Source organism: Nyctereutes procyonoides, unplaced genomic scaffold, assembly GCF_905146905.1.
Source record: "Nyctereutes procyonoides isolate TBG_1078 unplaced genomic scaffold, NYPRO_anot_genome, whole genome shotgun sequence".
NCBI classification, from domain to species: domain Eukaryota; kingdom Metazoa; phylum Chordata; class Mammalia; order Carnivora; family Canidae; genus Nyctereutes; species Nyctereutes procyonoides.
The window spans coordinates 22,985,304-23,001,944 of NW_026575126.1; the positions used below are offsets into that span (position 1 = coordinate 22,985,304).

The 16,641-nt window shown below is 45.8% G+C and overlaps 1 non-coding gene across 1 annotated transcript; it reads right to left on the minus strand.

Moving 5' to 3' along the window:
• Window positions 1–9,314: 9,314 nt before the first annotated feature.
• On the minus strand, window positions 9,315–9,422 carry LOC129520335 (U6 spliceosomal RNA). Its single transcript, XR_008666571.1, has one exon. It is a non-coding gene; the product is annotated as a U6 spliceosomal RNA (small nuclear RNA).
• Window positions 9,423–16,641: the final 7,219 nt, after the last annotated feature.

Here is a 16,641-nt window from a genome sequence, read left to right on the forward strand (position 1 = left end):
GTCTGCCCCGGAGGCATGTTTGTAACGTTGGCTGGTGGCGATCGCCACCGTGAACCAGCACCCCTCGTCTCTGTACTGCGCTATCTCAGATCTGAATCAGCTGCCAACCGACCACGGAATGCCTCGGATTCCCTGGTGTCAGGAGCGCAGCAGGACACACGCTACAGAGGGGGCTTGTGGGACCCTGCCAGGGACTGGGTTTTCAGAGTTTGGTATGCTTCATAGACAGCTGTTGAAATGTCCAGATCGAATTGGTCTCGAGCCTGGTCTTTGATTTTAAGAATAGCATTTGTCTTACACCTCCTTGATGGATTTGTCACCAAGGTCTTGCCTTATACAGGCTAATAAATACGTCCTGAAGGCCAATGCGCCAGGCACTCTCGCAGGAGTCCTTTTGCTAAGGTATCTTGCAGCTAGTCAGAGAGCTGAGCCCAGTGTGTCAGCTTCCACCAGAGGAGGCGGGGGTCAGTGAAGCGGGACATGTTGTCATGCGTCTCACTAGTAGTTTGAGCGCTCTGTGCCAGCAGAGGCTGCTTTATCTTTACTAATATCCCAGCCTGGCACAGTGCCCGGCGGGTAGTGTGTCCTCTGCATCCATAAAGCTTTGTTTAAAGATAGAGAAGGTATTTGGGACCTCCAAAGGGAGAATTTACTTTCCACGGTGATGAGAGAAGGTTCCCTGGAGGAAAGCACTGTCTGAGCTGGACCACAGGGGAATGGCTGAGGAGAGAAAGGATGATCCAAGGGCTGAGGCCTGTGTGAGCAGAGTGGGGGGTTTAGGGATCCTGCAGGTGACAAGTGTTGTCAGAAGCTAGAACCATGGCTCATGGGCAGCTCTGTTGGCTCCACCAAGGAGTCTGGATTTGACTCAGCAGATAGTACCTTCAGAAGCTTATTCTTCTGGTCATGGTTCATCAGAAGAATTGAGTCAGGGGGCGTAACAGGAACCTAGGCCCCTCACCCGCAGAGTGGCTGAGGAATAGAAAGGACAGATGGCTGTGGGGAGCAGCGTGAAGGAAGAAGTTGCAGGACTCAGTGACTGACCGTGGGTGGGGGCAGGAAGGATACAGAGGGCTGAGGTCTTGGGGGCAGAGAAAGGTGGCAGCCATAATGGAGCCTGGAAGAGAAAGTTGGCCATTCAGAAACTGAATTTTACACATGTTGAAGGTGAGGTGGCCATAGACCTCTAGGAAAAATGCCCAGCATGAAGAGTTGGAAACGAGACGCCAAAGCTTGCCAAGAGATGAGGCTAGAGCGAGAAATTAGGAGATATTGGCCTTGAGGCTTGGTCAAAGATGTCAAAGTAGACAAGGTTTCCAATGGAAGGTCTAGAGTAATGGGAAATCCATAGTGACCTGGTCAGCCTAGCTCCAGTTGGAGGAGCGTGTATACGTTTATGAGTCTGGGAAGCTTGTAGTCCAGTGGAAGGGCCATAGAAACCAGGGCCTCTGAGACCAGCTCTCTCTCTTGCTCTTGCCTGCTCTTTCTCCCATGTCTCATGAAGCTGGTCTCCACTTGCATCTGTTCGTGGACTCTGTGTGCATTGTTTGGTTACAGCCAATGGCACCGAGTGACATTCCCTAGGCTCCATTGCTTTGGGGTCCAGCCATCATGCCGGGGAAGGACTTTGTCTGTGTTTGGGGCACTTGCCCTCTCGTTAGCCAATCCCCGTTGCCAGAGGAATACCAGGCCTGGCTGTGTGTCTGCTCCTGGGGCCAGGGAGTGGGTCTGCTCTTGGAGGGAGCAGATGGATCAAGTTAGCAGTCAGACAGAAACTGTGGCCACCAGTGGCCCTAGGACTGAGACTGGGACATCACTGGAGGAGGAAGATGATGTAGGGGAAAAAGTAGAGGAAGGTTCAGAGGGATGAGGGAGGACAAATGGGACCCTAACACTAAGGAGGAGAGCTTTAGTAAGAAAGCTTTAGTAAGAAAGAGAGCTTTAGGTCATGGCAGCCAAGAGTGAGCAGAAAACCAGTGATGCATGTCATTTTAATGGGTGCTACAACACCCAACCCCTAAAATTAACGTGGCTACCAATCTTGACAAGTTTCTCACTTCTTTGGTGGAAGCTAGAAAGATCTGTGCCGTTGAATAGGGAAGAGACACATTAGGTTTTCTCAGTCATTCAGATCAATCCAGCAAACATTTGTTGCTGCTCACTGCCTCCCTATCCCCGAACGTGCGAGGCATGATGTTAGGTGCTGGGAGATGTATTCTTGCCCCGAAGATTATGAGATAAAGGACAACATGAGATAAACAATAAAGCACGATATGCACTGTGTCCATTAACCCCATGAGCGTTTATGGTACGTGCTGGGTACCGGGGAGGCCCAGCCTTTCGCCTGGTCAGTGGCCAGAATCCCGTCCTCCTCCTCCTACCACAGTCCTTGCCCGGGATTGAAGTGAATTGTGACGTCATTGTCTGCTCTGGTGATGCATCATGCAGGCAGGAATGTGTCTGCCTTCTTGCCGCTCTGAAGGCCAGTGCCTCCAATGCTTCGATGCTACTGTCAGATATTTGCCAAATGTGGGAACAACCATACGTAGCCCTGACATCATGCCATTTTATTTTTATTTTTTTAATTTAAATTCAGTTAATTAACCTAGAGTATACTATTAGTTTCAGAGGTAGAGGGCAGTGATTCCTCAGTCTTATCTAACACCCAGTGCTCATTACATCACATGCCCTCCTCAATGTCCATCACCCAGTTACCCCGTCCCCCCACCCCTCACCCCTAGCAATCAGCAGTTTGTTTCCTATGGTTAAGAGTCTGTTGTGATTTGTTTTTCTCTCTCTGATTTTGTCTTATTTTATTTTTCTATCCCTTACCTTAATGATCCTCTGTTTTGTTTCTTACATCCCACATACATGTGAGATCATATGATAATTGTCTTTCTCTGATTTTTTCCACTTAGCATAATACCCTCTAGCTCCATCCACATCATTGCAAATGGCTAGGTTTTATTCTTTTTTGATGACTGAGTAAAATTCCATGGGAGATATATATATATATATATATATATATATATATATATATATATCCCACATCTTCTTTATCCATTCATCTATCAATGGACATCCGGGCTCTTTCCACAGTTTGGATATTGTGGACATTGCTGCCATAAACATTGGAGTACAGAGGTCCCTTCGGATCACTACATTTATGTCTTTGGGGTAAGTACCTAGTAGTGCAATTGCTTCGTCATGGGGTTGCTCTATTTTCCACTTTTTGAGGAACCTCCATACTGAGTGGCTGCCCCAGCTGACATTCCCACCAACATTATACGAAGGGTTCCCCTTTCTCCACACATGATGCCATTTTCTGAGAATCTAGGAAATCTGCAAAATAACTTGTTCTTTCTACATTTAGCCTTTTATTTCTTCTTAGCTGATGACATGCTGCCAGTGGAAAAGTGAAAGATCATTTGGGAGCATTCAGCAGCTTTCCGTAGCTATTTCTATTATTTGCAGCCTATAAAAATAAACAGAAAATACTATTCTAGCATTCTCTAGGTATTAACTTATTTCATCCTCACAATTGTGGGAGAGGTAGGTAGGATTTTGTGCACCTGAGTTAACCCAAAGCCCAGCGAGGTTAATTAACTCGCCCAGCGTTGCACAACTGGGAGGTGACAAAGCTGGGGTTTGAACACAGGCAGTTAGCTCCAGGGTGCCCTCCACAGCCACTCTACCACCGTGCCACCTCTCCACAGTGGTAGCGTTTAGGAGGTACATTTCCCACTGCACAGAGTCAAGCCCATTTCCTTTTTCCCCAGTGTTTCCTGCCTTGTGAAGCTGGACCTCTCTAAAGTTCCTGGCTTCGGAATAAGGGGAATTTCCAATAGAAGACCAAGCCAAAACCAGCCCTCAATTGAGAATAAAGGGCTCCTTCTTCTGCTTTGTTTCCAATTCATTAAATCCTTAATGTTATTTGACATCCAGACTTTTTTCTTACCAAAGCAGGACAAAAAAAAAAGGACACCCTAGCCTACAAATGCCTCCCCCGCCAACATGAAACAAATGCTCCTCCATATTCCTGTCTTTCACTAAGAAATAGAGGTCTCATAACCTAGAGTTTAGGCTCGGAGGGCCCTTCTGATTCGCTTCTTGCTTATGCCATAACCGAGCTGATGAACTGGTTTAATCTAGAATCCCCTCCACTGCTCTGTAACTTTCCATATGCCTTCTCGCACGTGTGAATTTACATCCTATTTGTCGTCATGATACACGTGTCCAGGCTCAAGATGGAACTTGTCATAGAGTCACTTACATTTCCCCTGGTCTGTGTGATGATAATCCTGGATCCCCAGAAGGGATGCTCAGGCAGTTGCGTTCCCTCCCACAGGATTCGGGGGCCACCTCCACCACTGACCCGGCTCCTCTGTGGCCCCTCACTTCCCCAAACCTGCTGCGGGTTGCCCCATGCCAACCTCCGAGCCTGCCTCTGGAAATGGGTCAGGTGGCATCAGTGCCTGGGTAACTGGGGCCTTTCTTAGCTGAACTACTATCTCTGTGCCTGTCCTACGCTACAGGACGTGGTCATCTCCATGCTACCTTTAAAAGCGCTTGGGAAAAAAAAGTTAAAAAAAAAATAAAGCAGCTTGGAAAAATGTCAGTGGTATCTGAGGACCCATGACTGAAGCTGATCCCAGAAAAAATCATCACAGACTCTTCTCCCTCCCACTGGGGACATTTGTATCATTTGACACTCAGGCTCCAGTAATCATTAAGGCGCCCACAGGACAGAAAAGCCACAGGGGCAGCAGGAGTGGAGTGGGACAGCGGATGTGATGTCAAGAGTTACGCAGGAAGATAAAGAGAACTCTTGTTTTTTGTAAGAGGGAATGGTCAATCTGACCGTGTGACCTGAACCACGGGGTCCCTGCTGCCGCCTCTGACACTCCAGGAGGTACTTCGGGGGACAGGAGCACCTGGTCCCCTACCCGAGGAAGCCACTTAGCCCCTTTCTATGCAGGGAGAAAGGTCATGTCATAACTGGAGCGGTCGCTCGGATGCTGCCAGCAGTACCCACAGACTCTGAGCCCCTGTTGCTGGGCCTAGTGGTGTGGGGACAGTTGCCACCACGTCGGTGGTGGGTGCCAGGGTCACGGGTGTGGGAGAGGTGCCGTTTCTGGGATTCTGTGGGTCCTTCATAGAGACGCCTGGCCACTCTGAATGACCCAAGAGAAGGGCTTCCTGCATCCCGGCCTACTTTCTCCCGATAGCATCTGGTGCTTCTCCAGATAGCCTCCACTTATCTCTGCCTCTGCTCGGGTCTCTAACCACGATATGCTGGATCTGACATAGGTTCCACGAAAATCTGGTCCTGGATCTCTAACCAGGAACTTTGTGTCGCTAAAGGAGTGTGCATGCGGGCCCCTTGCTTCCTTCTGAGCCTCTGACCTGTTGGACAGGGCACTAATTCTTTAAGTCAGCATTTCAAAGAGAAGATTAAGAACAAGTTAAGCCTTTAGCTCAAATAGTTCAGTTAATCCAAGAGCAAAGCACACTGGTTTTTGAGGCCATGTGAAATAACCAAGTCTTAAAATCAACAGTGGTTGTGGAAAAGTGGCGCATGCGCCTTCCACTAAGAGGGAAAAACTGATATGGTGAGTGTGTGTGTGTGCGCGCGCCCGTGTGCACAAGTCGTGTGATTTTTCAGAGTTTTCATTTTCCTATCTGTAGAATGGGCACAATGAATCTGTGATCCAGATCTCAAGTTCTTTGTTTTGCTGTCTTAGAGACAGACAGATGGACCAGAGCTTATTTTCATGGCTGCAATATGCTTGTTGTATCAAATACTTACTATTTCTAATTTTTATTTATTTTATTTTTTATTTAATTTTATTTTTAAAAGATTTATTTATTTATTCCTGAGAGACAGAGAGAGAGAGAGAGAGAGAGAGAGAGAGAGAGAGAGAGGCAGAGACATAGGCAGAGGGAGAAGCAAGCTCCTCGCAGGGAGCCCAATACAGGACTCGATCCCTGGTCCTGGGATCACGCCCTGGGCCGAAGGCAGATGCTAAACCACTGAGCCACCCAGGTGTCCCCTATTTCCAGTTTTAAAATAAGTTTTAAATTGACATTTATCTTCCTCTAAGGATTATAATTTATAGTTTCTGTGAATATACCTCTGAAACTGACTTGGTTCAAAGCATCCAATGGTTCCAGACCCAAACTGGTTGTAAGAGTTTGAGACCAAATTCAGACCCACCATTTCTTTGTCATTGGCAAGCACTTAGATATTAAGGACCATTTCCCTGTGGGTCTGCATGTTTTATTTTAGCACTGGCACATGCGATATTATGGCCATCACGGTCTTAGTGTTGTTCATTATTTACTGAGACCCAGATGTGCAATTGGTGCACAATGGATGCACAGCTCTTGGAGGAAAAACACTTAACCAGGTACACCGGTAGGGCACATCACTCCCTAGGGGAGGGCTTGGCGGCAGCTGACTGCATGACAAGCTCTGCACCTGCTCCTCAGTGTCCATCTCTTTCCAAGATCAGCAGGGAGGTGCTGAGAACTTGAGAGTGAGACAACAGAGCAATTTTCTGAGATTCTCCTATTTGCCTGCGAGACTGTTCTGGGCAAACTCCCTAGGTTCTCCCTTCAACTAAGAGCTCCTGAAACCCCAATCCTTCAAAGCCTTCTTGATGACACTGGACAAGTCAGTGGTTTCTGCCCAATACCCACTAAACACTCCCATCTTCACCAATTGCCATCCGAATGAGTGGGTTTTCTTTTGCCTGAACACTTCATAGATAAGCAATTGCTTTACCGGCATTGATGAACTTTCTGCCTAGATCATCATTGATTTAGCCACAAAACCTATGTACTAGGATGATCTAATTTACTTCTGATGAAAATCCTGGAAAGCAGGTACTGTAGTTTCCTCCTTGAGAAAACAGAGGCTCAGCAAGGCTAAAGTAACTGGGTAGGATCACACACTGGGATGTGGCGGGACTGGGGCTAAAACTAGGTTGTTTAGTTCCAGAACCGATACATGACCCCTCCTGTGAGCACCCCATCCTGAGCACTCACTAGGCTCCAGCTCAGGGTCAAGACCTTCCCCCTGCCTTCAAGGGGGCCTAGGGAGGTGAAGGCAGCAATATGTGCTATAAAGTAGGAGACACTGTGCTAAGTCCGTGACCCAGGAAGAAGAAAAAGTGCTGAGAAAGAGTCCTTGGTTCTCTGTGGGGAACTATTTTATCTTTTCAATCTCACCTGGCTAACTTGACTTCTTGTGTACCAAAAAGGATGACTCAGACTTTGAAAATTAGGAAAAGTACCTTTACTTGAAAACAGAGAAGAAAAAAGAAAGATTTTATGGCTTTAAATAAAATTCCTTCTTATTTGCGGCCCTTGGCGAGAGGCAGGCAGTTATGGATGCCCTTCTGTTTTTTTTGTTTGTTTGATTTTTTGCTTGTATTATCTATTCTGCCCAAGGATGTGTTCAGCTTCCTCCAACAGCTAACATCATTGCTTCCCAAGGCATTAACCTTGATATAAAATGTTCTAATTAACGCTGAGGAGGAAGGACAAGCTCTAAAACCATTCGTGCCCTCCCAGACCTGTTCACCTACTCCCACAGCTCTCATCAGCAAGCCAGAGAAGCAAAACAGACCGCAAATCCGCCCCAGCCTTCAGGTTTGTCCCCAAACAGTTGTGGGATTAATGTATAATGTGGAGAGGGTGGCTCTAGCCAATGACAGCAGTGACACGGGTTTGAGCTTATAGCCCAAGCCTAAAACTTCAGCGATGTGTCCAGGTGTTGAAAGTAACAAAACCCCTCACTTGAGTTTCATGATTAAGATGCTACTTAGGACCGGGTCTGAGCGAAGGAGGCAGCAGGGAGCCGTGGGTGGGGTGGGTGGGCAGGTCTGCCCTGGGTCAGAACCGAGGAGGGTGCTTCGGGGGCAACCCGGCTGAGCGCCAGGCTGCAAGTTCGGGTGAGGGTGGGGGGTAGGCAAGCAGCCCCCCATCCCACCCCTGTGGCTGGGTCTCCGGCAGCCCTTAACCTTTCTGGAAAACACAAACAGATTGAGGGCGCAGTTCACATTGCTACATAATACCCGACATCCTGTGGTTGACTAAACACGGTATGGCCAGCTAAGGCCTTGATTATGCTTAAAAAATTAACTTGTCAAGGCAAACACATATTGAGGGAAGCAGAGATTCCACACCAAGGAAGTCCAGGCTTGGCCAGGACTCACTCTCTCCGATGAAACAGAAGTTTTTAAGATAACAACAGTACTGTTCCAGGAGAGCATAAGCCCAGGAGAAACGAGAATCTTAAATAACAAATGGAGTCTTTGTTTTTGCTTATCAGTCCAGAGGAACACATTAAAACAAAACAAAAGATTTTGCAACGTAAGAAATCTCGTTCATTTATATTTTCCCCCTAATTATTAATAAATCAAAAAAATAAATTATAGTACTGGACTAGTTCAATTACTTAGGTGTATTATTGCCAGGCATTTATATAAAAGGAGGAAATTAGACTCAGATATACTGGCCTCCTTGCTCTGCTCCAGATGGCAAGAGGAGGACTGAGGCTTTCTCAGCCCCTGTCTCCTATGTGTCTGGCTTGTTCCAGGGAATTTACTCAGCTGCTTTCCTGCCTGAAACTCTTCCTTCTTTTTAGTCATTTTTATTTTTTTTAAGAATATATTTATTTATTCATGAGAGACACAGAGAGAGAAAGAGGCAGAGACACAGCAGAGGGAGAAGCAGGCTCCACGCTGGGAGTCCAACATGGGACTTGATCTCCGGGATCACGCCCTGGGTTGAAGGCGGCGGTGCTAAACCACTGAGCCACCCGGGCTGCCCCTTTTTAGTCATTTTTTAAAAATGAAGACTATTTTTCTTTAAGAGCAGTTTTAGGTTCACAGCAAAATTGAGCAGAGGGTACAGAGATTTCCCCGGTACCCCGGGCAGCCACCCGGGCTGCCCCTTTTTAGTCATTTTTTAAAAATGAAGACTATTTTTCTTTAAGAGCAGTTTTAGGTTCACAGCAAAATTGAGCAGAGGGTACAGAGATTTCCCCGGTACCCCGGGTCCCCCACAAAGGCATAGTCCTCCCTACCCCCGTCATCAGTCCCCCACGAGGGTGGTACCTTTCTGACAACAGGTGGAGCTCCACTGACACACCATTAGCAGCCAAAGTCCAGAGTTGATGGTACGGTCCACTCCCGGTGCTGTACATCCTCCGGGTTTGGACGACGGTGTGAGGACACCCATCCAGTATCCCGGTTTCGTAAAGGGTATTTCATTCCCTTAATATCCTCTCTGTTCAATCTGGTCACAAAAATAGGAACTGCTTCATGAGTTTGCATGTCATCCTTTGCCCAGAGGCCATGCCAATCTCCCCTGGCTGGTGATAGCTTCAGTATATGTGCTGCCGAGGAGAGCACTGAACGTCTCACGAGACATTCACCAGAAGGTTCTCCCTGGTGGAGATTCAGCCTCAGTGGCGAGAGGGCTGCACGATGGCTCGGGTCAGCTTTGCGTCACCCTGACCCTGATCACCACCACTTTGCCACCACTTTGCCCTGGTGGGGAAACCAATCTCCATCCTCTATGTGAATCTGTAGAGGACTACGGTCTCTGACAGCATTTGAAATTGCATGGATTTGCCACTCTTATCATACGGAGGGCAGGGGCAGTGCTTTCTAACAAATGTTGTGTTGAACTGAATAAATTCGAATCCAGGGGAGATATCACTGTTCTTTAGAGGAGGATCTCTGTTGGTGGGGCTGGTGTGTCCCTACTGCTTATGTCAGTGCCATGAATCTGTCTAGCAGGGCCGGGAGCAGGAGTTTCGGACTCTCTGTGACCATATCCTGCCAGGACACCCCACCCGTCCCTCTCCTCTGGACGGAGTGGACGGTCCCACTCTGGCCGTGCAGAGGCCCGGGGTGTTCCCTCCGTCTGTGTCCTGTCTAGATCCGGGTGCACTGTAGGTGTCCAGTGAATTTCTACAGACGAATGAATAAATCACAGGGTGCTGGCCCCAGGCTTGGGAGGGCCTTGGCCCTGCAGCCCTGGACGTAGGTAGACCTCGGGGGTCCAGACGTGCTGCTGTCCACCTGTGCTGGAGGGTGTCCGTCCTCTCCTGTTGTTGGCTCCGCAGTCGGCTGCTGCTTTCCATCTCAAGCCTTCTAGACCAGCTTTATTATAATGAGTTTCGTCTACAAGGAGTTGGTTCTGTGCTGTTTCTAAATCTATTTTGCAACACAAGCATGCATTATTCTTTAATACTCCCTTGGAATTCATGCTTTTAGCCTGTTCATATGGCCCCCTTCCTCACTTGCCTGAAAATGCTTTAATATATTGGATAATCACTCTTGCTGGGAATTGGGGGGGGGGTGTCCTCGTGTGCTCCTAATCCTCTTTATCAGTGACCGGCGGTAATACTCTCAATGTCTCCTTTCCCCACCCATTGCACCCATTGCCCATCTGCAGCCTAGTCACCACCACATTTTTGACTTCTGCGCGGATCCCAAAGCCGTCCTTCTCCTTCCAACCCTGTCTGTATGGAGGTATGTTTCCCAGGCTCCCTTCTAGCATCTTAGCTCAGTCATCGGGTGTAGCTGGTAGAAGACCGAGGGTGAGAGGAGGGGACAAGCCAGAGTGTTTCTTTCCTTCCCCAGCCCCCACTTTGGTCCGCAGCGTGTGCCCTGCTGGCTGCGCCTCCTCCATGGACTCAGCCAGGCAGTCCTCCCCCTGGGATCTAGTACCACCACCCATTGTCCCTCCATCCCTAGGGATGGTAGCAGATGCCTGCTATTGTTCCTCATGAGATTGCTTTCCTATGTCCTCTTTGGTTTCTCAGCTCTTCTGTGACCTTTGTAACCAGTTCCCTGTATCAAATCCACTCTGTTCGAGAAACCTAGAGTGGTTTCTGGTCTTGGACTAGACTGGAATAGATAGCAGCATGCCAATACTACTGCTGATTCGTGTGGGCTCCTCACTGTCCTGTTCTGTGGAGTGAAGCACACAGCTCACAAGCTATTGTCATAGTAAGTTGTTTGTGGAAGATCTCAGAGATCTCAGAGTGGCTGGTAAATTATAAGTAAGTGCAGCATGTCATTAATTAGCATTCATTCAAATATTTTCTGCTTGCTCAAGAAGGTTAATTTCTATTCTTACTGGAGTAACTTGAAAGGTCTCTGGTTGAAGAGGCTTGAACACTCCCTTGATAATGGTTTTGCTTGGCTTCTAAGCCTGGAGACAGCTGTGGTACCTGACTTATCACTCACTCAATGCAGGGTCACCTTATACCTGTCCCAAAGGCATTTATCCTCTCAGCTTTGGATGCCAGTGGGCACCCAAACCTATATTTAGGGTAGGTATCCCAAGATATCTGGCAAATGACTTGGGGCTACAGGTTTGGGGTTGAACATGGCTTTTAGGACCAGATACACCTGGATTTGAATTCCAGGTTTGCATTCCCTGAGATGTGTAGGTTTAGAAAAATTACATACTTCTTTAACCTAATCTTTTTTTCTAATGTCAAATGAAGAGAAGAAAGTTTTACATCAGGCTCTACATTAGATGGTTGTCTCAAAGAAAAAGATCTACCTTAAGGCCCCAACCAAAGTTTATGAATCTTTAGACTTGGCTACTGAGAGCTGACTCTTCTCCTTTCCCATCAAGGCAGTATGTAAAGTACTACATGTTCTGTAGGGTCTAACAAAAACCCAAAGCCTATCCATAACCAGATAGGCTCAGAAGTAACCTAGAACCTAAGCCTTTTTAAAAAATATAATAATTCTGTTTCTTTTAAAACCAGCCTCCTTATTTCTTTTCTATGTTTATTCACCTTGCCTATTTATTAAACACATTCCATTGCTTATTCTTTGCAAGTAGTATATGAAAGGAAGAGATAAGGAATATTTATATAGCTCTGATTTCAGACTGGGTAAATATTGGATGGTGTTGACAGGAATACAGGTCCTGAATGTCTGACCTTGAAAGACTAGACAGGAGTCTTGGGTGATGAGATGTAGTCTAAGCTCTGGCTTGACCAAACTGTAAGCTGGAGGGCATCATCTAAGAGCCATGCTCTTGGGCAGCCCAGGTGGCTCAGCGGTTTAGTGCCGCCTTCGGCCGGGGGTGTGATCCTGGAGACCCGGGATCGAGTGGAGTCCCACCCGGGGTTGGGCTCCCTGCATGGGGGAAAAAAAAAAAGTCATGCTTTTGTCTTGAGCTCTCTTGAAAGGAATCGATTTCTGTTGCTTGAGAGAATGGGCAAGATACCTCACTAACTGAATTTTCCTTAATAACTCTGTCAAATGTTTTCAGCCAGTGCTTTCACTATTTAAAAGGGAAAATGTAAGCCAGTCAACTCATGTTATGATCTAAAGAGCAAACTTGGGTAGATGAAGGGGAACGTGGAGGAGGAGGTATGCAGCGTTGCACACCACTCTACCCAGTGCTGATTTGCATAGATTTGAAAGGCTCGGCTGGGAAGGAATCTGGGGCACAGCTTTGTCAATGAGGTATCACGATCTAAGGACTGAGATGTTCTCAGATTAAGAGGCACAGAACTTCAGCCTCATAAAAGAGGTGATCAAGGGACTTTCGGGGCAGCTAAAGAAGCCTTTCTGTTTTCCTTCCCTTTGAGAAGGGAAGGGAGGGGAGGGTGGGCGAGGGGGTGTGAGAAACTGCTGGTTTGTGAGAAAGCACATTGATAAACTGCAGCAGAGCCAAAGTACTTCTGAGACAATAATTCAATAAGCAGCACATACGTGAGGATGGATCCTAAAGAAGTTCCTAAGGAGAATACAGTGAAAGCCCAAGTGAAAGTGCCCTTATGTAGGATAGATGTGCTGAATATACTTTGCTTCTCTTTTCAGCTTTCTTCCCTAATCTGTAGGTTTTACAAGTGAACTTTTGAAGAACGTATGTGGTCACGTGCTCACTCTCATAAGCCTGAACCAGACAGCATCCACTGTTCTGCCTTTTTAGTTCTGCAATCTCCTTCCCCGATTCGACTGTTATTTTAAAAATGTAAACAATGCTTAATGCTTCCTAAAATACTATATATTTTTGAATTTGTTAATTGATCGTCTTTTTCCTGCCCACCCTCCTGGACTCTAATTTCCTTGGGAATAGATATCTTTGTGTGTGTTATTTGTTGACATACATCCCAGCACTTAGAATGGGGCTTGAAACATAGCAGATCTTCAAATAAATATTTGTTGATTGCCTGAAATGAATAAATCACAATCATGGTTTTATATTTTTAACATATCAAAATACTAATAATAGAGACTTAGACTTGAAAAACGTTCAAGAGTTGTCTTGGGGTAAGTAAAAATTCAGCTCAGTGTCTGTTCCTTCTCTAAACCTGTAGTCTACACAGCTGTCCATAATGTAGAGCTATGGTCACCTGCTTGGACCTGCAAATTCCAAGTTGAGCATCTTAGCCAGATTGGAACATGATTCTTTGTGCTTACTGCTGAGGATTGTACTGGAAGGCAGTGGAATTCAGGAACACAGAGAGCTCTCAATAGGAAGGATACACTAGCTGGACTTGGTGAATTTGCCCCTTGAGTAAGTCTTATAGATTCAGAAACACAATTCATTTATGTGCTTCATTACATAAATGAACTCCATGCTTAAAAATTCATAAGAGACTACTCTCTCCAATCATAAATTCAATTAACTTACCAGGCTGGAAATCCATAACTCAGGCAGACAAGATAATCAAGCCAAGCTCACTAGCATGGTCTCTCCCATTGGAAAGCTGCCTGGGAAGGCAATGATCAGCTTAGTGATGCTGGATTCAGAATCAGGGAACTTAGTCCTAGGACTCAGATGTTGTGTAGCCCACACTCTGACAGCCAATGTGTCTTTCTCCAGAGCTGGACACCCTATGCCCCCATTGACCTCCTTTCCACCTCTAGTTAGGGTACCTTCTGGTCTCTTGGCTTCGTGTGAATGGGCCAACCAAATTTGTTTCTGAAACTCCCCCTTTTCTTTGCTTCTGTGGGTGATTAACACATTCCTCCATGAAATATGTTAATGTTTCAGTCAAGTCTAGATCTGGCCTAGGAATCATTCTGTCTCACCATCTCTAAGATTAAACACTCATGCAGATCATAAATTCATTCCAAGCTAACCAGTCCAAATGGCTTTTCTCTGAACCATTGGGTGATTTGACTTTACAGGTTAACTCTTCAGAGGTTGTCCATCCTGTCATTTCCAAATGTTTGGGATACCCTTTTATCTCTCCTATCCACTGTCTTTGCTTATTAAGTAAGCTCCAAATACGATGGATTTGTCCTCCTGAGCATCCTCTCCCACAGAGCAAAGCAAAGTGACTCTCTGACCCAAGTGTGTTGATCCTTGATGATTAGTTTCTTCCTATAAATCAGTAATTTATCTATTTTAGAGAGAGAAAGACAGGCGGGGTGGGAGGGGGGCGCAGAGGGAGATGGAGAGAGAGTCTTAAGCAGACTCTGCACTGAGCACAGAGCCCAATCTGGGGCTCAATCTCATGAACCTGAAATCACGACCTGAGCTGAAACCAAGAGTCAGACACTTAACTGACTGAGCCACTCAAGTGCCCCCAGTAAGTTGTCTTTTGAGTGTGTATCACCACCAGTGAGGTAGACTTCCTTCTAGCGAGTTCAACTTGCTCCTCTAAAGCTTGATCATTCCGAGGACATTGGTAAGTCACCATAGGATTAAGAGAGATGTGGCCTGAGGATAGTTCACATTAATGGCTGTCTCCGTATGGGTTCTCCACCCCATTCCCACACCACAGCCTCTCTTGCATAAATCCACCCACCTTTAGAACCTCTAAGCCCCCGTGCAGTGAATCCACCCTGTAGTTTTCATTGCCCTGCCTGACTTTGGGGCCCAACCCATGACATATATACCTTTGGGAGGTGAAAAGCTGAATTAGCAAGATGGCAGATAGAATGATCCAGAAAAGCCTGTCCTTCTGGGAAGTCACAGTTCTCATACCAACTCTTGAGAAATGTGTCCCTATGATCTCGGCCCAGAAACCTATCAAATTCATGTTCTGAACCTGTGAAGTTAAGGACCCCAAGCCAAGGGCCCCTCCAAGGGCAGAGCCAGTGTGGGAGAGCCGTTTTTACCATCTTCATGATAATGGAGCCACTGAGTCATGTTTAGAATAAAGCTTTGATGATGCAGAGTAACTGACACACTCACCACATTAATGAAAGTAAATTTAATAACATTAGTTGTACTTTGCGTAATTTTGTTTATTAAAGCTGGAAAACAGACAATACTTTTGGAGAAATCAAGTCTCGAAATAACAAAGGATTTCTTTGTATAATTTAGTTTATCATACCATTGCTGTCTAATAGAAATATAATGTGAGCCGCAAATGTGTTTTAAAATTTTCTAGTAGGCACATTAAAAAAAAAAGTTAAAAAAATTTCCCTACCTTATTTTGTTATATGTTGCAGTAAAAAATAAGATATGAAAAAAGTAAAAAGAAATAGGGGAAATTAATTTCAAGAGTATATGTTTCCAGTCCTGAGCAGAACTTTCCTCCTCCCTTTGTGGAGATAAACCTTCATCCTAATATCTGGATTCCATGGGCCCGGCGGCAAGTCTCGTCTACATTCATAAGTGACAGAAGGGGATATTCAGGCCCCTATCCCAGCAGAAGGAATGGTTAGCAAGCCGTGGAGACCAGAGGTAGCAGAAGGAAAAGAGCCTGCAATCAAAACTTCTGACTTCATTTGGAAAATGTGGTCCTAACTCAAAAGTAAGATTACTTTCCTTTATCATTGCTTTGCCAAATTAACTCCTCTGAGAATAGAGCCACATTATTCTTTTTATTGCAACTTGTCTAGAGGTTGCTGTGGGAATGACCATACATAGTAAGACGAACTGGATCTTGATAATTCTAAGAGCAGCTTGCCAACAGCTTGGCATTCATGGCCTTCTTTTGGATATAAGATCAAGCATTTACAAAGCACATGTTGTGTGACTAACAGCACGTACTGGGCCCTGTAATGTATAAGGAAAAAAGCAAGCCCTTGTCATTTTAAAGCTAGACTTCTGTTAGAAAACAACATAATATCTAACAGAATGCTAGTTGTGTGGCATAACGCTATACTGTAATAAGGGTTTCGAGGAGAGAGAAAAAAAGTATGCTTACTTAACCCAATATAAGCAAAACATTATCATTTTAGTGTGTAATGATATAAAAATTATTATTATTATTATTATTTTTATTTATGATAGGCACACAGTGAGAGAGAGAGGCAGAGACATAGGCAGAGGGAGAAGCAGGCACTGGGAGCCCGACATGGGATTCGATCCCGGGTCCCCAGGATCGCACCCTGGCCAAAGGCAGGCGCCAAACCGCTGTGCCACCCAGGGATCCCTGATATAAAAATTATTAATGAGATATCTTACATTCTGGTTTTGAGTTGTTTTTGTTTTTTTTTTAATACCAAGTCTTTGAAACTCAGTATAATCTATGCTTATAGAACATCTCCATTCAGACGAGCTGTATTGCAAGTTCGATAGCCGCATGTGGCTGGTGGCTGCTACGTCAGGCAGTGTAGTAATAAGACTATTCCATCCCACAAACTTTCCAATGAGTTGAGATTCCATGGTTTGAATTCCAACTCAAGG